General features: G+C 40.7%; 1 protein-coding gene across 5 annotated transcripts in view; it reads left to right on the top strand.

Moving 5' to 3' along the window:
* Positions 1-24,243, top strand: part of HLTF (helicase like transcription factor) — a 169,386-nt gene that overhangs the window by 92,875 nt on the left and 52,268 nt on the right. The window lies entirely within an intron of this gene.

The raw sequence follows: 24,243 nt of genomic DNA, 5'->3' as shown, positions 1-24,243 counted from the left end.
GCCACGTTCTCTCCAGCAAAGTTCTTCTGTCTCTAGAGAATGTTCTGTGTAGGTTCTGTGCCTCCTGGTTCTGTCTTCTTAGTTCTGTGTCTTATTACATCTGTGTCTTATTACATCTGCTGTCTTATTACATCTGTATTTATACCAGTTGATTCAATCCTATCAATCTCTATTACAAAGGTTAAGGCGTTTCTTATCTCCATTCCAGGGAGTAAAGATTATGTAGCTTAAGCATGATTGTTCATAGTTAAAGTGATTAATTACCTGCCTGGCACTTAGTTAAGAGGTTTTATTCCCTCCCTAACTTCAGGGGAAAATCCCTACCTGGGGAAACAACCTTTCTCAGAGACCTTGGTTAAAACACATAGTGCCAAGAAGGTGAGCAAACATATTAAGAACTGTATGCCATATATGCCAGGTCCCTTGAAACAGCAAGCATGGACCGGCTCCCGGCATGGGTACTCCCTTGTAGGTAACTAACTGTTTTTCTCTTGCTGCTTTTAGGTTTCTCTCTTTGTCTTTTGCTCTTGGCATTTTAATTATGATGAGTCTTGGTGTGGTCCTCTTTGGATTCCTTTTGTTTGGGGTTCTGTGCGCTTCCTGGACTTGTAAGTCTATTTCTTTCACCATGTAGGGGAAGTTTTCTGTCATTGTTTCTTCAAATAGGTTTTCAATATCTTGCCCTCTCTCTTCTTCAGGCACCCCTATAATTTGGATGTTGGTACGCTTGAAGTTGTCCCAGAGGCTCCTTACACTATCTTCATATTTTTGGATTTTTTTGCTTTTTGTTTTTCCAGTTGGGTGTTTTTTGCTTCTTTGGATTTCAAATCTTTGACTTGATTCTTGTGATCCTTTAGTCTGCTGTTGGATCTCTGTATATTATTCTTTATTTCAGTGAGTGTATGCTTAATTTCTAGTTGGTCCTTTTTCATAACCTCGAGGGTCTCACTAAATTTATCGGTAGTGTCTAGATAATTCTTGAAAAACCTTATAACCATGGTTTTGAACTCTAAATCCAGTAGTTTGCTTTCCTCCATTTCTGTCATTTGTGACCTGTTTCTTTGTCTCCGCATTTTGGCTGCTTCCCTGTGTTGATAGAGTGGCTTTCTGTGCTAGGTGTCCTATAGGGCCCAGTGTCTCAGCCTCCCCAATTACCTGAGGTGGACACTCTTGGTGCACCCCTTTGTGGGCTGTGTGAACAGTCTTATTGTAGTTAGGCCTTGATTGTTGTAGGTATCACTGGGAGGAATTGACCTCCAGGCCAATTGGCTATGAGAATCAGCTGTGTCTACGGTGGGAGAACTTCTGTGCTGCCCTTCTGGGGCAAGACTTGCTTCAGTGGGGCTTTGGTGCTCACTGAGTCTGCCCCCTGAGTGTGTCCCTTAAGGATCTGAGGAGTTGTAATCTGGATGGTCCCAATCTGACCACTGGGTACACTGGCTCTTGGATCTCTAAGGAGGTGCTAATTTAGCTTCTGCCTGAGGCTACCCAGCAGGAGCTACAGAGAGATCTGCAGATTCCTCTTCCTTGTTTGGGATTTGGAGGTGCCCAGATGAGGCCCAGCTGTGAAGCAATGGAAGCTGCTGTGGGGCCTTGGGCCTTCTTTTCGAAGTTCTGGGTCTCTCTGACCCAGCTGCAGTTTGTTAGGTAATTTTAGATTGCAAAGGGCCAGGACATTCATATGCAAAAGCCTCTGCACACAGCTTGGGTGGGGCGGGGTGTCAGGGAATCAACTGGGCGGAGCAAACAGCTATGGCTGATCCTCAGCCCTGCCCTAAGAGGCCCCGGGTCTCAGTGTCCTGCGGTAATCGCTGCAAGCACCTCTGAGAGAAAGCCGCCCTCGAGTTCTGCCCAATGCCAGACAGTCCAGTTTCTCCCCGTATGAGTCTGGGTCCCCAGAGACTTGCCCAGAAATGGAGTTCAGAGCAGTCCAGTTTCTGCCCGTATGAGTCTGGGTCCCCAGAGACTTGCCCAGAAATGGAGTTCAGAGCAGTCGGGAGCTTGTGTCTCCCTCCTGATTGAAAAAGACAACCGTGTCCTCAGTTGCCAGCCCTTTCCACGCACTCTCCTCCGTACCTCTGCACTTTACTGCCACACCTCCTCTGAGTCTCAGTGTGCTTTTCCCTTTCCTTCTAGTTGTAGAATTTCCACTCAGCCAGCCTTCCGGTGGTTCTGGATGATGTCCGTTTTGTCTTTTACTTGTAGTTTTGAAGTGGTTGTGCGAGGCAGCAATTTCAGGTGTTTACCTATGTCCTCTTTGGAGAAATGTCTATTGAGGTCTTCTTCCCATTTTTAAATTGGATTGCTTGTCTGTCCTTTGTTGAGTTGTATGAATAGTTTACATATTTTGGATATTAACCCCTTATCAGGTGTATCATTGGCAATTATTTTCTCCCATATAGTGAGTTCCTTTTGCTGGTGGTTTCTTTTGCATGCAGAAGCTTTTTATTTTGATGTAGTTCCAATTTGGATGCCTTTTATCTCTTCTTCCCTCTATTTCCACTTTATTTCCTTCTTAGTTTCCTTTGCCCTAGTTGATGTATTTATAAACAGATTGCTGCATGAGATGTCTGAGATTTTACTGCCGATGTTCTCTGCTAAGATTTTTATGGTTTCATGCCTTATGTTTCAGTCTTTTATCCACCTTGAGTTTAATTCTTGAGTATGATGTAAGTTGGTGGTCTAGTTTCATCTTTTTGCATGTGTCTGTCTAGTTTTCCCAGCACCTTTTGTTGAAGAGAGTCTGTCTTTACTCCATTGTATGTTCTTGCCTCCTTTGTCAAATATTAATTGACCATAATGGTATGGGTCAATTTCTGGGGTCTCTGATCCATTGGTCTATATGTCTATTCTTGTGTCAGAACTAGGCTGTTTTGGTTATAATGGCTTTGTGGTATAGTTTGATATCTGGTATTATAATCACTCCCACTTTGTTGTTCTTTCTCAGCATTGCTGCAGCTACTTGGGGTCTTTTATGGTTCCATATAAATTTTTGGAGTATTTGTTCTAGCTCTGTGAAATATGCCATTGGTATTTTAATAGGGATTGTGTTGAATCTATAGATTGCTTTGGATAGTATAGACATTTTAGTGAAGTTATTTCTTCTAATCAGTGAACATGGTATACACTTCCATTTGTTTGTATCTTCCTCTATTTCTTTTTTCAGTGTGCTATAGTTTTCCAAGTACAGGTCTTTTAACCTCCTTGGCTAAGTTTATTACTAGATATCTTATTTTTTGTTGTTGTTGCTGTGGTAAATGGGATTGCTTTTTTAGCTTCTCTTTATAATAGTTCCTATTGGTGTATAAAAATGCCATTGCTTTGTAGATGTTGATTTTTGTATCCTGCTACCTTGCCAAAATCATTTATTTAGTCTAGTAGTTTCCTGGTTGAGACTTTAGGGTTTTCTATGGGTTTTCATGTCATCTCCAAATAATGAGAATTTACTTCTTCCTTTCCAATTTGGATGCCTTTTATCTCTTCTTTTTGTCTGATTGCTGTGATTAGGATTTCTAGCACTATGTTGAATAAGAGTGGTGAAATCAGACATCTTGTCTTGTTCCTGTTCTTAAGGGAAACACTTTTAGTTTTTGCCCATTGAGTATTATGTTAGCTGTAGGTTTGTCATATATGGCCTTTATTATGTATGATCCCTCTATTCCCACTTTACTGACAGTGTTTATCAAAAAACAGTGCTGGATTTTGCCAAATGCTTTTTCTGCATTTATTGATATGATCATGTAGTTTTTATCTTTCAATTTTTTTAATTAAATGATATATTTTTATTATTTGAACACTTTCTATTGATAACTAAACATAAATAGACATTCTTAGAAGAAATCAGGAACAGAATTTCCTAAGACAACTAACAACATAATGTATTTATCAATGACCTTTTTATATAGAATCTATACAACTATCTCTCATAATGTTTTCCACAAAGCCATATTAGTTTATCATTATTTTTACCCACTGTATAATCCAGCCTCTACATCCTCTTTAGGACAGTAGGACATTCTAAAACAATACAACAGTTCATTTGTGATTTTGCTCTTATTTATGCTAAGTGTTCCCTTATGACAATTTTCCTTTTCTGTGAACTGCCTGTTCATATACTTTTCACGTTTCCTATTGGTTTCAGGGTCATTTTACTGATTTCAAAAGAACTTTGTATTAGCATTTTGTGTGTATTTTTAAAAAATATTTTGTTATTGATAATATTATAGCTATCTCTCCTTCCCCCTCCATACCCACATCCTCTCAGCCCTTACCCCTTCCTCCATGTCCTCACTACTCTATTGTCCATGGACTTTGTTTATAAGTATACTAGTGGCATGGTGCACAGATTTGTGCACACTGAAAGGAAATTAATTAGAAGATATATTTTAATATTGCTATTCTCCCTTTCTCTATAATAGAAGAGTCAGAGATGAAAGAAAATTAGTAAAATATATATGAAAATAAGATATAAATTGATTAATAACAATAACAACATAATATAACAACAAAAAAGACATGATATAAAAACAACAAAAACATGATCTAAAAACACTGATTAAAAACAATGACTGATAAATTGATTAAATTTATTCGAATATCTCCCTGTATACCACATTACTAGTAAGAGTAAAAACACTTTCAGAGTGCTTGACTAATTTCCCTTGTGATGAAGTATTTACAACTTTAACTTTAACGTCACATGCTCTTCGAACTCGAGAGAAAGCCAGCGAGATTAACGGCAGTGAGAGCTTTATATGTATCGCATATGTGCAAGTCAAAATTTATTTATTTATTTTTTATTTATTCTCTTTCTTTTTTTAAATTTTATTTTATTTATTTTTTATTTTTTATTTTTTTTTTATTGCTTAAAGTATTACAAAAAGTATTACATATGTCTCCTTTTTTCCCCCTCCCCGCCCTTGACAATCCCCTGGCCTCCCCTACCCCCCAGTGTCTTATGTCCATTGGTTATGCTTATATGCATGCATACAAGTCCTTTGGTTGATCTCTTACCCACCCCGCTCCTGCCCTCCCACCCTCCCCGGCCTTCCTCCTGTAGTTTGACAGTCTGTTCGAGGCAGCTCTGCCTCTGTATCTATTTTTGTTCATAAGTTTATAATGGTCTTTATTATCCAGAAATGAGTGAGATCATGTGGTATTTTTCCTTCATTGACTGGCTTATTTCACTTAGCTTAATGCTCTCCAGTTCCATCCATGCTGTTGCAAATGGTAAGAGTTCCTTCTTTTTTATAGCAGCATAGTCATCCATCGTGTAGATGTACCACAGTTTTCTAATCCATTCATCTACAGATGGGCACTTAGGCTGTTTCCAGATCTTAGCTATGGTGAATTGTGCTGCTATGAACATAGGGATGCATATATCCTTTCTGATTGGTGTTTCTGGTTTCCTGGGAAATATTCCTAGAAGTGGGATCACAGGGTCAAATGGGAGTTCCATTTGTAGTTTTTTGAGGAAACTCCATACTGTCTTCCATAGTGGCTGCACCAGTCTGCATTCCCACCAGCAGTGCACAGGGGTTCCTTTTTCTCCACATCCTCTCTAGCAGTTGTCGTTTGTTGATTTGTTGATGATAGCCATTCTGACAGGTGTGAGATAGTACCTCATTGTTGTTTTGATTTGCATCTCTCGGATGATTAGTGACTTTGAGCATGTTTTCATATGTCTCTTGGCTTTCTGAAAGTCCTCTTTTGAAAGGTGTCTATTTAGATCCTTTTCCCATTTTTTGATTGGATTGTTTATCTTCCTTTTGTTAAGTTGTATGAGTTCCCTATAAATTTTGGAGATTAGGCCCTTATCAGATATGACATTGGCAAATATGTTTTCCAACACAGTGGGTTTTCTTGTTGTTTTGTTGATGGTTTCTTTTGCTGTGCAGAAGCTTTTTATTTTGATGTAGTCCCATTTGTTTATTTTCTCTTTAGTTTCTAATGCCCTAGGAGCTGTATCGGTGAAGAAATTGCTTCGGCATATGTCTGAGATTTTGTTGCCTTTGGATTTTTCTAGTATTTTTATGGTTTCCCGTTGTATATTTAAGTCCTTTATCCATTTTGAGTTTATTTTTGTGTATGGTGTAAGTTGGTGGTCTAGTTTCATTTTCTTGCATGTATCTGTCCAATTTTCCCAACACCATTTATTGAAGAGACTATTTTGACTCCATTGTATGTTCTTGCCTCCTTTGTCAAATATTAATTGAGCGTATTGGTTGGGGCTGATTACTGGGCGATCTATTCTATTCCATTGATCTATATGTCTGTTCTTCTGCCAGTACCAGGCAGTTTTGAGAACAGTGGCTTCGTAATACAGCTTGATATCTGGTATTGAGATCCCACCTACTTTGGTCTTTCTCAGGATCGCTGCAGCTATTCGGGGTTGTTTTTTATTCCAGATGAATTTTTGGAGAGTACCTTCTAGGTCTGTGAAATATGCCATTGGTATTTTAATGGGAAGTGCGTTGAATTTATAGATTGCTTTGGGCAGTATGGACATTTTAATGATGTTGATTCTACCAATCCAAGAACATGGTATGTTCTTCCATCTGTTTATGTCTTCCTCTATCTCTTTTTTCAACGTCCTGTAATTTTCTGAGAAGAGGTCTTTTACCTCTTCCGTTAAGTTTATTCCTAGGTAGCTTAATTTTTTTGGTGCGATGGTAAATGGGATTGCTTTTTTAGTCTCTCTTTCTGCACATTCACTATTGGTGTATAGAAATGCCATAGATTTCTTGGCGTTAATTTTGTATCCTGCTACATTGCCGAATTCTTTTATTAAGTCTAATAGTTTATTGATGGAGTCTTTAGGGTTTTTTAAGTATAATATCATGTCATCTGCAAATAAGGACAGTTTTACTTCCTCTTTTCCAATTTGGATGCCTTTTATTTCTTCTTCTTGTCTAATTGCAATAGCTAATACTTCTAGTACTATGTCGAACAGGAGTGGTGAGAGTGGGCATCCCTGTCTTGTTCCTGTTCTTAGGGGAAATGGTGTTAGTTTTTGTCCATTGAGTATGATGTTGGCTGTGGGTTTGTCATATACGGCTTTTATTATGTTGAGGTATGATCCTTCAATTCCCACCTTGCTGAGAGTTTTTATCAAAAATGGGTGTTGAATTTTGTCAAACGCTTTTTCTGCATCAATTGATATGACTATGTGGTTTTTTTCTTTCAATTTGTTTATGTGATGTATCACGTTTATTGATTTGCGGATATTGTACCATCCTTGCCTCCCTGGGATAAATCCTACTTGGTCGTGGTGTATGATTTTTCTGATGTACTGCTGGATCTGATTTGCTAAGATTTTGTTGAGGATTTTGGCATCTATGTTCATGAGGGATATTGGCCTTTAATTCTCTTTCATTGTGTTGTCTTTACCTGGTTTTGGTATTAGGGTGATGCTGGCTTCATAGAATGAGCTTGGAAGTGTTCCTTCCTCTTGGATTTTTTGTAGTAGTCTGAGGAGGATAGGTTTTAGTTCTTCCTTGAATGTCTGATAAAACTCTCCTGTGAAGCCATCTGGTCCTGGGCTTTTGTTTGCTGGAAGGTTTTTGATGACTGCTTCAGTTTCTTCCATAGCTATTGGCCTGTTGAGATTTTTAGATTCTTCCTGATCAAGTTTTGGAATGTTGTATTTTTCTAGGAATATGTCCATTCCTCCAAGTTGTCTAGTTTGTTGGAGTAGAGTTGTCCATAGTATTTATTAACAATCATTTGTATTTCTGTGGGATCTGTTGTTATTTTGCCTCTATCGTTTCTGATTTTGTTGATTTGGGTCCTTTCTCTTTGCTTCTTGGTGAGCCTGGCTAGAGGTTTGTCAATCTTGTTTATCCTTTCAAAGAACCAGCTCTTTGTTTCATTGATTTTCTGTATTGTTTTTTTGGTCTCTATGTCATTTATTTCTGCTCTAATCTTTATTATCTCCTTCCTTCTGCTCACTCTGGGCTTTTCTTGTTGCTCTCTTTCTAATTCATTGAGCTGTAGATTTAGATGATTTACTACCATTTTTTCTTGTTTGTTGAGATAGGCCTGTAGAGCTATAAACATCCCTCTCAGGACTGCTTTCATTGCGTCCCAGAGGTTTTGGATTGTTGTGTATTCATTGTCATTAGTTTCCAGGATGTTTTTAATTTCTTCTTTGATCTCATTGGTAACCCAATCAGTATTTAATAATGTGCTATTCAGCTTCCAAGTGTTTGAGTTTTTTGAGTTGTTTTTGTTGTAGTTTATTTCTAATATTATGGCCTTGTGGTCTGAGAAGATGCTTGGTATGATTTCAATCTTCTTGAATTTGGTGAGACTTTGTTTGTGACTCAATATGTGGTCTATTTTTGAAGATGTCCCATGAGCACTTGAGAAGAATGTATATTTTGTGGCTTTGGGGTGAAGTGTTCTGAAGATGTCAATTAAGTCCATCTGATCTAGTGAGTCATTTAGGATTGCTGTTTCTTTGCTGAGTTTTTGTCTTTATTTTGTCTGATATAAGTATTGCTACCCCAGCTTTTTTTTCATTTCCATTTGCCTGAAAGATATCTTTCCATCCCTTCACTTTCAGTCTGTGTGAGTCCCTTCTAATGAGGTGGGTCTCTTGTAGACAGCAAATATATGGGTCATGTTTTTTTATCCATTTAGCCACTCGATGTCTTTTGATTGGACCATTTAGTCCGTTTACGTTTAAAGTTATTATTGAAAGGTACTTGTTTGTAGCCATTTCTATTTTTTTGTGCGGCTGTTTTCTTTCTGGGCTTTTTAGTTCTTCTTTTTACACCAGTCCCTTCAGCATTTCTTGCATTGCTGGCTTGGTGGTGATAAACTCCCTTAGCCTTTTTTTTGTCTGTGAAGCTTCTTATTTCCCTTTCAATTCTGAATGATAGCCTTGCTGGATAGAGTATTCTTGGATTTAGTCCTTTGCTTTGCATCACTTTGTAAATTTCTGTCCATTCTTTTCTGTTGTGTTTCTGTTGAGAAATCACTTGATAATGTGATGGGGGATCCTTTGTAGGTAACTCTCTGTTTCTCTCTTGCAGCCTTTTTTTTTTTTTTTTTTTTTTTTAATTTAAATCTTTATTGTTCAGATTATTACATTTGTTCCTCTTTTTTCCCCCCCCCATAACTTCCCTCCTCCCAGTTCCCGCCCCACCCTCCGCCCTCACTCCCCACCCACTGTCCTCATCCATAGGTGCACGATTTTTGTCCAGTCTCTTCCCGCATCTCCCACACCCCTTTCCCCCCCAGGAATAGTCAGTCCATTCCCTTTCTATGTCCCTGATTCTATTATAATCAACAGTTCATTCTGTTCATCAGATTATTTATTCACTTGATTCTTAGATTCACTTGTTGATAGATGCATATTTGTTGTTCATAATTTGTATCTTTACCTTTTTCTTCCTCTTCCTCTTCTTAAAGGATACCTTTCAGCATTTCGTATAATCCTGGTTTGGTGGTGATGAACTCCTTTAGCTTTTCCTTATCTGTGAAGCTCTTTATCTGACCTTCCGTTCTGAATGATAGCTTTGCTGGATAAAGTAATCTTGGTTGTAGGTTCTTGGTATTCATCACTTTGAATATTTCTTGCCACTCCCTTCTGGCCTGCAAAGTTTCTGTTGAGAAATCAGCTGACAGTCGTATGGGTATTCCCTTGTAGGTAACTGAGTTTCTTTCTCTTGCTGTTTTTAAGATTCTCTCTTTATCTTTTGCTCTTGGCATTTTAATTATGATGTGTCTTGGTGTGGTCCTCTTTGGATTCCTTTTGTTTGGGGTTCTCCGCACTTCTTGGACCTGTAAGTCCATTTCTTTCACCAGGTGGGGGAAGTTTTCTGTCATTATTTCTTCAAATAGGTTTTCAATATCTTGCTCTCTCTCATCTTCTGGCACCCCTATAATTCTGATGTTGGTACGCTTGAAGCTGTCCCAGAGGCTCCTTACACTAGCCTCGCATTTTTGGATTCTTTTTTCATTTTGCTTTTCCGGTTGGGTGTTTTTTGCTTCCTTGCATTTCAAATCATTGACTTGATTCTTGTGCTCCTCTGGTCTGCTGTCGGGAGTCTGTATAATATTCGTTATTTCAGTCCGTGTATGCTTAATTTCTAGTTGGTTCCCCAATATAAGATCGAGGGTCTCATTAGTTTTCTTATAGATCTCATTAAGTTTATCGGCGGCTTCTAAACAGTTCTTGAGAGACCTTAAAAGTGTGGTTCTGAACTCTGTATCTTCCATTGACAATTTTGTCCTGTTTCTTTGTCTCCGCATTTTGTTATGCTTCCTTGGTGCACCCCCTAGTGGTCTTTGTTCGCAGTTTTATAGTTAAATCTTGATTGTTGTAGCTAATTCCAGGGAGGGTTCGACCTCCAGGCCAAGTGGCTATAAGAATCAGCTGTGTCAGCAGTGAGAGAACTTCTGTCCTCTAGGGAGGTGCTAATCTAGCCTTTGCCTGAGGCTATCCGGCAAATGCCTGTGTGCAGGGCTTGGGCGGGGCGGGTCGCACAGGATCAACAGGGTGGGCTGGAGAGAGCAGTTATGGCAGCTCTCAGTCCTGTCCCCAGGGGCTCTGCCTCTCTGAGTCCCAGCACCCGCTGCAAAGCTCAGAGAGAAAGCTGCACTCGCTCTGACCGAAGCCAGACAGTCCCGCTTCTCCCGTTTGAGTCTGGGTCCCTAAAGACTCGCCCGGATCTGGAGCTCAGAGTCTGCGACTCCCTCCCGATTGAAAACGCCAACCGCGCCCTCCGCAGCCAGCCCGCTCCGCGCACTCCGCACCTCAGAATTTGACTTCAGCACTGTGCCTCCTCTGAGTGTCCGTATGCGTTTCTCTTTCCTCCTAGTTGTAGGACTTCCACTCAGCCAGCGTTCCTGTGGTTCTGGGTGATGTCCCTTCCGTTTTTTGGTTTCACTTTTGAAGTAGTTGTTCAAAGCAGCAAACTCCGGCGTTAACCTATGCCGCCATCTTGGTTCTCCCTCTCTCTTGCAGCCTTTAAGATTCTGTCTTTGTCTTGTACATTTGCCATCGTTATTATGATGTGTCTTGGTGTGGGTCTTTTGGGGTTCATCTTGCCTGGGACTTTCTGTACTTGTGTAACTCTTTTCTTCCCCATATCAGGGAAGTTTTCTGACATATTTCTTCAAATAGATTTTCTAATCCTTGCTGCTCTTCTTGTCCTTCTTGCAGCCCTATTATGCGTATGTTACTTCGTTTCATGTTGTCCCGAAGCTCCCTTAGGCTCTCCTCCTGCTTTTTAATTCTTTTCTCCAGTTGCTGTTCAGATTGAGCGTGTTTCTCTGCCTTATCTTCTAATTCACTAATTCGGTTCTCTGCTTCTTCTAGTATGCTGTTGAAACTTTCCATGGTGTTTTTGATTGTAGCTATATCACTTTTCATTTCTTCCTGATTCTTGCATAGGTTGTTGATTTTCTCATCCATCCGGTGAATGAATTGTACAACCATTATTCTGAATTCTTTTTCTGTCATGTTGCATGCTTCAACTTCATTAATGTCCTTTCTTGGTGACTCCTCATTGTCTTTCCTCTGGGTGTTGTTTCGTCTCTTCATTCTGATTATCTCCTGATGGTTCAAACGTCGAGTTGCGTGGGCCTGGGCCATGTGCAGTGGGAGCCTCCCACCACCCTAGTGTCACTGAAGAGCTCTGACACTAAGATGTGTGGTTGTTGTGGGTTGGTGGGAACCAGGCTCGCTCAGAGTCAGTGTTGTCAGCGCTCAATGTGGCCTCGTACGCGTCCTTAGAATCAGGGACCCTGCCTGCACCGTGCTGAAACAGAGACCCCCCTGAAGCATGTTGAAAACCAGAGCCCCCTAGCGTGCGCCAGGAGTCAGAGTTCCCCAGAATCCAGTATCAGAGTTTGTGTTGCTTTGCGCGACCTTGCCTTGAGAATCAGGGTCCCTGTATGCCCTTGCACCAGGAACTGGAGTCACTGGTTCTTAGTATGAATGCACAGGAAATCAGGATCTCAGGCGCAGGTGAAAAGAAACACAGTCAAGTCACTGGTGCTTGGTGCTGCCACCTGCCCAGAGAATCGGGGTCCCTGGGCCTGTGATATGTGGGACAAATTCCCGGTGTTCGCGCGATTGCTCCCAGCCCAGGGCTCAGAAGCCGGCAGTGCGCCTAGGCTCAGTTCCTGGAGTTTGCTCGTTTGCTTCCAGCCCAGGGCTCAGAAGCTGGCAGTGCGTGTAGGGTCAGTTCCAAGGTGCTAGCGCACTTCCAGGCTAACGTTCCTGGAGCGCTGAGGCCCTGGCAAGGTGTGGGTCTATCAGTTAGTTACTCTGGCGCTGCCAGCAAGCCTGCGGGAAGGGGGGATGGGCTCTGTTACTCACGGATCTGCCGAGGGGATTTCTGAACTTTTGGTTTCCGCAGGTCTGTAGCTGTGGTCACAGGTCTTTGTCCCCGGTGGCTGCAGGGTCCTGGTATGCTTCTGAGATCAGACTGGGTGGTGCTGAGGCCAGGATCCCAGTCTCTGTTTCCCAAGATGGCGTGGTCGCCGTGCCTGTGCTGGCCGCTCAGGAGTGTCTGTGCAGGGAGCGGGACTCCGCCGCCTAAGACTGCCCGGTTTAGCAGCTCCTAAGAAGACCTACAGAGTCTAACTGTCCCCAGCTCATACACACACACCACACGCGTCCACACACTCCTCTATCCTATTTATTTATTTTTTAAAAATGTGTTTTATTGATTTTTTATGGAGAGGAAGGGAGAGGGACAGAGAGTTAGAAACGTTGATGAGAGAGAAACATCGATCAGCTGCCTCTTGTACACTCCCACTGGGTATGTGCCCACAACCAAGGTGCATGCCCTTGACTGGAATCTAACCTGGGACCTTTCAGTCCGCAGGCCGATGCTCTATCCACTGAACCAAACAGGTTAGGGCTCAATGTTTATTTTTAAATTGCCAGTGCATGTCATATGTACCAGCTGGTCGGTGAGTTGGACAGTCGGACAGATATATGGTTGGTTGCTTAGTCTTTTATATCTACACTAATAAAAGAAAGATGCAAATTAACCATCACTTCCCCACTCCGCTACATTCACAAGCCACGCCCACCAGCCAATCTGGAGCAAGTATGCAAATTAACCCAACTAAGATGGCGGCGGCCACGGAGCTGGAGCGAGCAGGAGGCTTGGGTTGCCCCCGGCAATGGAGGAAGCCAAGCTTCCTGCCTCCCCTGGCTGGGCTCCACTCAAGGCTACAAAGTTTCAATTATAGAAGATAAATAAATCTCAGATACCTGCTTCCAGCCCAAAAGGAGAGGCTTGGAGCTTGGTTCGCCGGGGGGGCGTGGCCAGCCTGAAAACGGCCATCAGCCCCTCACCCAGGCTGGCCAGGCATCCGAGCAGGACCCCCCCCATTCTGAAGGGGTTGTGGGCAGCCTGAAAATGGCCCTCAGCCCCTCACCCAGGCTGGCCACATCCCCATGGAATGAGGGTCCCTGCTGGGGTGCTTGACCAACCTGCAAACAGCCATTAGCCCCTCACCCAGGCTGGCTGGGCACCCCAGCAGGACCCCCACCCTGTTTTGGGACACCCTTCAGGGAAGACCAGCTGGCTCCCACCCGTGCACCAGGCCTCTATCCTATCTAATAAAAGGGTAATATGCAAATTGACCCTAACAGCCAAATGACTAGAAAAGACTGGTCACTATGACACACACTGACCACCAGGGGGCGGAAGCTCAATGCAGGAGCTGCCCCCTGGTGGTCAGTGCCCTCCCTCAGGGGGCGTTCTCCTCAGCCACAAGCCAGGCTGACGGCTGCCAGTACAGCGGTGGTGGCGGGAGCCTCTCCCGCCTCCTCAGCAGCGCTAAGGATGTCCAACTGCAGCTTAGGTCTGCTCCTGCTGGCAAGTGGACATCCCCTGAGGGCTCCTGGGCTGCCAGAGGGATATCTGACTGCCAGCTCAGTCTCAATCCCCCGGGGAGCAAGCCTAAGCTAGCAGGTGCACATCCTCCGAGGGGTCCCAGACTGCGAGAGGGCACAGGTTGGGCTGAGGGAACCCCCGAGTGCACAAATTTTTGTGCACTGTACCTCTAGTATATAGATAAGTTCATTGATTTATCTCTTCTCGTTTCCCCATTTCAGTTTGTGATGTGTCACATTTATTGATTTTCGAGTATTATACTAGCCTTGCATCCCCAGAATAAATACCACTTGATTATGTTGTATGGTCTTTTTAATATATTGCTGGACCCAGTTTGCTAATATTTTGTTGAGGATTTTAGCATCTATGTTCATCAGGGATATTGGCCTGTAACTTTCTTTGTAGTGTTTTATCTGGTTTTGGAATTAGGATAATGCTGGCTTTGTAAAAAGAACTTGGAAGTGTTCCTCTCTCCTGATTCTTTTTGAATAGTTTGAGGAAGATATGTGTTAGTTCTATGAATGCTTCGTAAAATTCTCCTGAAAATCAATCTATTTCAGGACTTTTGTTTGCTGGGAGATTTTTAATTACCGCTTCAATTTCATCGGTTGTTATTGGCCTACTCGGGTTTTCTGATTCTTCCTGATTGAGTTTTGGAAGATTGTATGTTTGTAGGCATTTGTTGTCCAGTAGGTTGTCCAGTTTGTTGGCATATGGCTGTGTATTGTATTTGCTTATAATGCTTTGTATTCTGTGGTGTCCATTGTTATATCGCCTCCTGTGTTTCTGATTTTATTTATTTGGTTACTCTCTTTTTGTTTCTTGATGAGTGTGACAAAGGGTTCATCAATATTGTTTATCTTTTCAAAGAACCATCTCTTGAATTTATTGATCTTTCGTAATGTTTTTTAGTCTCTGTGTCATTTATTTCTGCTCTGATATTTATTATTTCCTTTCTTCTACTTCCTCTGGGCTTTTATTGCTGTTCTCTTTCTAATTCATTAAGTTTTAGGGTTAGATTAAGTTGCTTGTTTTCTTAAGGTAGTCCTGTAGTGCTATGAACTTCCCTCTCAGGACTGCTTTATCGTGTCCCATAGGTTTTGGGAGGTTGTGTTTTCATTTTCCTTTTTTTTCCAGTAAGTTTTTAATTTCTAGCTTGACCTCATTGCTAACCCATTCATTGTTTACTAACATGTTATTTGGCCTCCCTGTATTTGAGTGTTTTTGAGAGGTTTTTTTTGTTTTGTTTTGTTTTTTATTGTAGTTGATTTCTAAGTTCATGCCAATGTGATCCAAGAAGATGCTTGGCATTATATCAGTCTTCTTGAATTTCTATAGACTTGTTTTGTGCCCTAAAATGTGGTCTGTCTTTGAGAATGTTCCATGTGCACTTGAGAAGAATGTATATTCTGCCACTTTGGGATGTAATGTTTTGTAAATATTGATTAATCAATCTGATCTAGTGTGTTATTTAAAGCCTCTGTTTCCTTATTAATTTTTTTGTGTGGAAGATCTATCCAATGATGTCAGTGGGGTGTTGAAGTGCCCTACTATGACTGTTTTGCTGTCACTCTCTCCCTTAAAGTCCATCAAGTGGTGTTTTTTTGTTGTTTTTGTTTGTTTGTTTTTTTATGTGCTTGGGTGCTCCTATATTGGGTACATATATGTTTACAAGGGTTATATTTTCTTGTTGAATAATTCCTGTTAGTATTATGAAGTGGCCTTCTTTGTCTCTTGTTACGGACTTTGTTTTGAAGTCTATTTTGTCTGATATGAGTATTGCTACCCCAGCTTTTTTTTCCTATCCATTAACATGGAATATATTTTTACATCCCTTCACTCTCAGTCTGTATCTTTTGTTTTGAGAAAGTCTCTTGTAGACAGCATATATAATGGTTATGCTTTCTTATCCATTCAGTCACCTTATGTCTTATGACTGGAGCATTTAATCCATTTACATTTAAGGTTATTATTGACTAGTGGCCCGGTGCACGAAATTTGTGCACGGGTGGGGGGGGTGTCCCTCAGCCCAGCCTGCACCCTCTCCAATCTGGAATCTCCCACAGAGATCGGGCCTAAACTGGCAGTCAGACATCCCTCTCACAATCCAGGACTGCTGGCTCCTAACTGCTCACCTGCCTGCCTGCCTGATGGCCCCTAACCACTCTGCCTGCCGGCCTGCTTGCCCCCAACTGCCCCCCTGCCAGCCTTCTCACCCCCAACTGCTCCTCACTGCTGGCCTGCTCACCCCCAACTGGCCCCCCCTGCTGTCCTGCTCGCCCCCAACTGCCCTCCCTGCCGACCTGATCACCCCCAACTGCCCTCCCCTCATGGCCTGATCACGCCTAACTGCCTCTGCCTTGGCCCCACCACCGTGGCTTTGTCCCGAAGGATGTCTGGAAGGTCTCCCGGTCTAATTAGCATATTACCCTTTTATTAGTATAGATAGATATTTATTTATTGCCATTTTAATTTTCTTTATGCCTATGATCCTCTCTTTCTCCTTTTCTTCTTAAAGCAGTCCCTTCAACATTTCTTGCATTGTTGGCTTGGTGCTAATGTACTCCTTTAACCTTTTTTTTTTCTTTTGGTCTGGAGAGCTTTTTATTACTCCTTCAATTTTAAATGATAGCCTTGCTGGATCCAGTAGTGTTGGATTTAAGCCCTTGCTTTTCATTACTTTGAATAATTCATGCCACTCCCTTCTGCCTGAAGTGTTTCTCTTAAGTCATCCAACATTCTCATGGGAACTCCTTTGTAGGTAATTTTGTGTCTCTCTCTTGCTGCCTTTAAGATTCTTTTTTTGTCTTTAACATTTGCCATTTTAATAATGAAGTGTCTAGGTGTGGGTCTCTTTGGGTGATTGTCCTGTTTGTACCCCCAAATCTTGGGTGACATTTTCCTTCACCAAATGGGGAAGTTTTCTGTCTTTTCTTTAAACTGGTTCTCTGATTTTTTGGTCACTCTCTTCCCCTTCTGGTATTTTTTGTAATGCGGATGTTGTTAACATTTCATGTTCTCCCAGAGCTCCCTTAAGCTCTCTTCCTGCTTTTTAATTCTTTTTTTCTATTTGCTGCTCTAATTGGGTATTTATTTATACCTTTTATTCCAAATAGCTGATTTGATTCTCTGCTTCATGCAATCTAGTTTTAATATCTTCCAGTTTGTTCTTGATGTCAGATATATCATTCTTAATTCCTGTGTGGTTCCTGTTCATGGCCTATATTTCCCTTTTCATGATGTAATTTGCACTAAGTTCCTTAGGCATCTTTAAAACCATTATTTTGAACTCTGTGAGTGATAGGTTGCTTGTTTCCATTTTATTTATTTCTTTTTCTGGAGATTCGTTTTCTCTAATTTGGGTTGTCTTTTTTGTGTCCCCATTTTAGCTGTCTCTTTTTATTTGCTTCTATTTATTACTTGCTTCTATTAACCACTCTTTCTCCCAGTCTTTATGGGCTGGCCTAATGTAGAAAGTGTCTTGAGGGGTCCAGTGGTGCAGTCTGTTTGTTTACCTGAGCTGGATGCTCTAGGAATGTGCCTTGTGTGCATTGTTTGGGCTCTCCTGTTGTAATTGGGACTTGATTGTTAATGTCCCCCCTTTCATGGGAGGGATCTCCCCTCTGACTTGCTGCCAGTGAGGTTCTACTCCAATGTCATTGTTCCAGTTGTTATCCATGTACTTTCAGTCCGCTATTTGTGGGATTCACTGGATTTTGCCCTGATATTGTTGAATCTGGTTCCTTGGTGTGTCTATACTGGACCTCCTGGGAACTTCTCTAGTGCAGATGAATGTGAGTCGCTGTACCTTTATGGCCCTGGGAAACCTGATTGAGATCGGAAAGGTTGAATCCCCTAGTGGTCTGGGACTACTTCCCCCAGTAGCTGGGTCTGCCTTGTGTCTCACACCTTGATTGTCCTTGTTCTGATCTGTACTCCAGTGGTTCTCAACCTTGGCTGCACATTAGAAACACCTGGGAATCTTTTTAAAATCCTGATTTCTGGGACTCATCTGGAAATTCTGTTTCTTTGTTATGGAGTGGGGCCACAACATTAGTAACAAAGAAACAGAATTTCCGGAGGATGAGGCCCAGAAATTGGGATTTTAAAAAGATTCCCAGGTGGTTCTAATGTGCAGCCAAGGTTGAGAACTACTGCTGTACTCCCTTGTCCTACAGAGTAGGTCCTACAGGTGTCAGCTGCAGGTACTTGGGATCCCGTTGGCTTTTGCACCGCTGAGCAGTCCAGGATGGTGTCTGCAGCCTCCTCTTATTATTTTCAACCCCATCTGATGGGTAGGAAGGATGTCATATTCTTTCAGCTGCAAGAGATAGAAAACCTATTCAAATGGTATAGATATTAATGAAGTGCAGCATCTTACAGAGCTGAAAGTTCAGAAATTAGCGTGGGGTCCAGGGTTAGTTGATTCAGAAGCTCTGTGGTGTCATCAAAGACTTGGGTTTTCTGGTTTCTTGGCTCTGACATTCTCCCCCCTTTTATTGTATTTTATTATTATTTTTTCCATGACCATTTATCCCTCATATGCCCTCTTCCACCTCAATGCATCCACTCACTTCCACAGTCACCACACTTTTGTCCCTTGTCCATGAGTTTTCTCTCTCTTCTTTTTTTTTTTACTCAATCCCTGAACACACACCTCAATATCCCTGCAAGTCCCGCCCCTCCCTCCCCCCCCCCCCCCAACCGAGCTGTCTGCCTGCTCTCTATCAAGGATTTTGTCTATTTTGCTTGTTAGTGTAGTTTGTTCATTAGATTCCACATATGAGTGAAATTATCTGGTACTTGTCTTTCTCTGACTGGTTTATTTCATTCAATATAGTGTTCTCCAGGTCCATTGTTGCAATTGCATAGGGTAAATTTTTTTTCCTTTTTACAGCTGCGTAGTACTCCCTTGTGTAATTGTACTGTAGCTGTTTTATTCACTTAACTGCTGATGGACACTTAGGCTGCTTCCAAATCTTGGCTATTGTAAATACCGCAGCAATGAAAATAGGGGTGCGTTTCTTGGGTTGCTTTGTATATATTCCCAGAAGTGGAATTGCTAGGTCATAAGGCATTTCCATTTAAAAATTTTACTTTTTCTTTTCTTTTTATTTTTTTAAACTATATTTTATTGATTTTTTACAGAGAGGAAGGGAGAGGGAGAGGGATACAGAGTTAGAAACATCGATGAGAGAGAAATATCGATTCAGCTGCCTCCTGTACGCCCCCCACCGGGGATGTGCCCGAAACCCAGGTACATGCCCTTGACCGGAATCGAACCTGGGACCCCTCAGTCCTCAGGCTGACGCTCCATCTGCTGAGCCAAACTGGTTAGGGCTACTTTTTCTTTTAGAAAGAGAAAGGGAGAGGAATAGAGAGATAGAAGCATTAATGATGAGAGAGAATCATAAATTGGCTGCCTCCTATGTGCTCCCTACTGGGGATTGAGCCCAAAACCTAGGCATGTGTCCCAATTGGGAATTGAATTGTGACCTCCTGCTTCATGGGTCAATGTTCAACCCTGAGCTACACTGGCCAGACATTTTTAAATTTTTGAGGTAACCCCATACTGCTTTCCACAGTGGCTGCACCAGTCTACATTCTCACCAACAGTGCACCAGGGTTCCCTTTTTTCCATATCCTGGCCAACTTTTGTTTGTTGATTTATTGATGATAGCCATTCTGACAGGTGTGAGGTGATATCTCATTGTGATTTTAATTTGTATCTCTCTGATGATTAGTGATGTTAAGCATCTTTTCATATGTCCATTGGCCATTTGTATGTTCTCTTTGGAGAAGTGTCTATTCAGGTCCTTTGCCCATTTTTTAATTGGGTTGTTTGATTTTTTTTTTTAATGTTGAGTTTTATAAGTTCTTTATAAATTTTGAATATTAATCCCTTATCAGATGTATTGACAAATAGGTCCTCCCATTCAGTGGGTTGTCTTTTCATTTTGTTAATTGTTTCCTTTGCTGTGCAAAATTTTTTTAGTTTGATGCAGTCCAATTTGTTTATTTTTTCTTTTGTTTCCCTTGCCTGAGGAGCTGTATCATTAAAAAAATACTGCCTTGAGAAATATCTGAGATATTACTGCCTATGTTTTCTTCTACAATTTTTATAGTTCCAAGTCTAACATTTAAGTCTTTAATCCATTTTGAGTTTATTCTTATGTGCGGTGTAAGAAGGTAGTCTAGTTTCACTTTTTTTGCACATACCTGTCCAACTAACCAACACCATTTATTAAATAGCCCATTGTATGTTTTTGCCTCCTTTGTCGAATATTAATTCACTATAAAAGCATGGGTTTGTTTCTGGGCCCTTTATTCTGTTTTTATGCCAGTACAATGTTGTTTTGATTACTATGGCCTTATAGTATAGTTTGATATCAGGTAGTGTGATTTCTTCAATTTTGTTCTTCTTTCTCAAGATTACTGTTGCTATTCAGGGTCTTTTGTGGTTCCATATAAATTTTTGGAATATTTGTTACAGTTTTGGTAAACATGCCATTGGAATCTTGATAGGAATTGTGTTCAATCTTTTGTTTGCTTTGGGTAATATGAGCATTTTAATGATGTTAATTCTTCTTATCCATGAGCACATCATGGATAATTTAATTCTTTTAATTCTAGTACTTTTCTGATAGATTTTTTTAGGGTTCTCTATTTACAGTATCATGCCATCTGCAAAGAATGACAGTTTTATTTCTCCCTTTCTAATTTGGATGCCTTTTATTTCTTCTTTTAGTCTGATAACTATGGCTAGCACTTCCAGTTTTTTGCCCATTGAGTCTGATGTTGGCTGTGGATTTGTCATATATGGTCTTTATGACTGGATTCCCACTTAGCTAACAGTGTTTATCTTAAATGGGTGCTGGATTTTATTAAATGCTTCTTCTGCTTCTATTGATATGATTATGTGATTTTTATCCTTCATTTTGTTTATGTGGTGTATCATACTTATTGCTTTGTGTATATTGTAGCAGCCTTGTATCCCCAGAATAAATCCCACTTGATCATGATGTATAATCTTTTTAATGTATTGCTGGATTCTGTTTGCTAAAATTTTGTTGAGGATTTTAGCATCTATGTTCATCAGGAATTTTGGCCTATAATTTTCATTCTTTGCTGTGTATTTATCTGGTTTTAGAATTAAGATAATGCCTACCTCGTGAAATGAACTTGGGAGTCTTCCCTCTTCTTGAGTTTTTTGGAATAGTTTGGGGAGGATAGTAGGTATTAGTTCTTTGAATGTTTGGTAAAAGTCACCTGTAAAGCCATTCAGTTCAGGACTTCTGTTTTGGGGGAGGTTTTTTTTTGTTTTCTTTGTTTGTTTGTTTGTTTTATTACTGCTTCAGTTTCACTAATTGTAATCTGTCTGTTCAGATTCTCTGATTATTCCTGACTAAGCTATGAAAGATTGTATGTTTCTAGGAATTTATCCATTTCATCCAGATTGTTCAATTTGTTGGCATACAGTTATTCGAAATATTTTCTTACAATCTTTTCTGTTTCTTTGGTGTCAGTTGTTACTCTCTTTCATTTCTGATTTTATTTATTTGGGTCCTCTTTCTTTTTTCATTTTCCTTTTTTGAACAATATATATTTATTGTTGAAAGTGTTTATAGATGTCTGCTTTCCCCTTTCCACTCCCTCCATTACCCCTCCCCTCCTCAGGACTTCACCACCCTATTGTCCGTATCCATGGGTTATTCATATATGCATATAAGTTCTTTGGTTAATCTCTTCCCTACCTACCCCCCCTGCCTTCCCTCTGAGATTCATAAGTCTGTTCTATACTTCTATGTCTCTGGATCTATTTTGCTCATCAGTTTATTTTTTTCATTAGATTACACATATGAATGAAATCATGTGATACTTGTCTTTCTCTGACTGGCTTATTTTGCTTAGCGTAATACTCTCCATGCTGTCTCAAAAGGTAAGAGATCCTGCTTTTTAACAACTGCATTGTGGTATAAACGTACCACAGCTTTTTTATCCACTCATCTACTAATGGGCACTTGGACTGTTTTCAGATCTTAGCTATTGTAAATTGCAATGCTATGAACATAAGGGTGCATTTATTCTTTCTGATTGGTGTTTGAGATTTCTTAGGATATATTCCTAGAAGTGGGCTCACTGGGTCAAATGGCAGTTGCATATTTAATTTTTTGAGGAAACACTATACTGCTTTCCATAGTGGTTACACCAATTAACATTCCCATCAGCAGTGTACTAGGGTTACCTTTTCTTCACATCCACGCCAGCACTTGTCATTTATTTGTTAATGGTAGCCCTTCCGACAGGTATGAGGTGATATCTCATTGTCATTTTAATTTGCATGTCTCTGATGATCAGTGACTGAGCATTTTTTCATATGTTTCTTGGTCAACTGTTGTTGTAATGTACCCTGCGAATCACAGAAGGACGCCTCAAGAAGTCGAATTAAAGAGTCACATTTATTGCAATCCGGGACTATGAGGGGCCATTCCCAAATCTCATAGCAATAAGATGATGACAAAACCAGACTTATATAGGCAAAAATCACAAAGGTATTGATTACATCCCAGGGTGTGGAATGTGGCACCTGGCTCCCAAAAAGCAGATTACAGAAGCAGAATTAAGCATGTTAATTACAGTTTCGGGTCTCGGGGTCACTGAATTGATAGAAATACATTATCTAGAGCCCTTGGGTAACCTGGGTTAAACTTAGGCATGTTATCTAAATTACAGTTTTGGGTCTCCAGATCACTGAGTTGTCAGGACAATTTAGAGTAATTGTGCTGTCCTAGTCTCGGGACCACTGAGGCAGCTGGAACGCACCACCTGTGGCCACTAAAACAATTTAGGGTAATTGTGCTGTCCTGTTTCCAGGTACAGTAGAATGTGCTCTCTAAGACCAGTATGATAACAATCAATGGAATAGTCATTCAATCAATAAGGCATTCAATCGAATGGGATGACTTGTACAATTTAGAAAATCAAAGTAACCTTTCTATTGTTAAGCCAAACAACAGGGTTAGAGTTAAACTACAGTTTCCACCTGAAATGGTTGCTACCATACTTCACTGTATGTCCACTTTGGAGAAGTGTCTATTTAGGTCCTTTGCCCATCTTTAAAATTGGATTTTTGTCTTCCTTTTGTTAAATTGTATGAAACCCTTGTATATTTTAGACATTAACCCCTTATCAGATATGTCATTGGCAAATATGTTCTCCCATACAGTGGGCTCCTTTTTCATTTTGTTGATGATTTCTTTTGCTGTGCAGAAGCTTTTTATTATGATGTAGTTCCATTTGTTTATTTTCCCTTGTCCTAGTAGATGTATTTGCAAACATTGCTGCTTAGAGATGGCTGAGATTTTGCTGCCTAGGTTTTCTTCTGAGATTTTTATGGTTTCATGACTTACATTTAAGACTTTTATCCATCTTAAATTTATTCTTGTGTATGGTGTAGGTTGGTGGTTTAGTTTCACTTTTTTGCATGTATCTGTCCAATTATCCCAATACCATTGACTTTAAAAAAAATAAAAAAATATATTTTTACTGATTTCAGAGATGAAGGGAGAAGGAGAGAGCAATAGAAACATCAATAATGAGATGGAATCGTTGATCAGCTGTCTCCTGCATGCCCGCCACTGGGGGATTGAGTCCACAAGCCAGGCATGTGCCCTGATTGGGAATTGAACTCTGACCTCCTGGTTTATAGGTTAACTCTCAACCACTGAGCCACACTAGGCAGGCCTAACACCATTTATTGAAGAGACTGTCTTTATTCCATTGTATGCTCTTGCCTCCTTTGTCAAATATTTATCGAGTGTTATGCCTTGGGTTGATATCTGGGCTCTCTGTTCTGTTCAATTGATCTATATGCCTGTTCTTGTGTCAGCACCAGGCTGTTTTGATAACAATGGCTTTGTAGTATAACTTGATATCCATTATTATGATTTCTCCAACTTTGTTCTTCTTTTTCAAGATTGCTGTAGCTATTCGGGGTCTTTTTGGTTCCATATAAAGTTTTGGGAGTATATTTTTTCAGCCTATAAATTTTATTTTTAATGGGTGAAATGCTCTTTTTTTATTGTTTAAAGTTTTACATATGTCTCCTTTTTCCCAGATTGACGCCCCCACACCCCCCCACCAGCCACTCCCACCCTGGAGGGCAAGCCCTCACCGCCCCAGTGTCCGCCATTTGTCTCTGGATCTATTTTTGTTCATCGGGGAGTGTTTATTTTAGATCTGTGATTTCTTTTTTTTCTTGATGAGTCTCATTAAATGTTTGTCAAACTTGTTTATCTTTTCTAAAAACCAACTCTTGTTTTCATTGATCTTTTGTGTTGCTTTTAAAAACTATTTCATTTATTTCTGCTCTGAT

The sequence above is a fragment of the Myotis myotis genome, unplaced genomic scaffold (assembly GCF_014108235.1).
Source record: "Myotis myotis isolate mMyoMyo1 unplaced genomic scaffold, mMyoMyo1.p scaffold_m19_p_2, whole genome shotgun sequence".
Classification (NCBI taxonomy): Eukaryota; Metazoa; Chordata; class Mammalia; order Chiroptera; family Vespertilionidae; genus Myotis; species Myotis myotis.
Note: the sequence above shows the minus strand (reverse complement) of the source record. Positions and strands in the feature narration are given on the sequence as shown.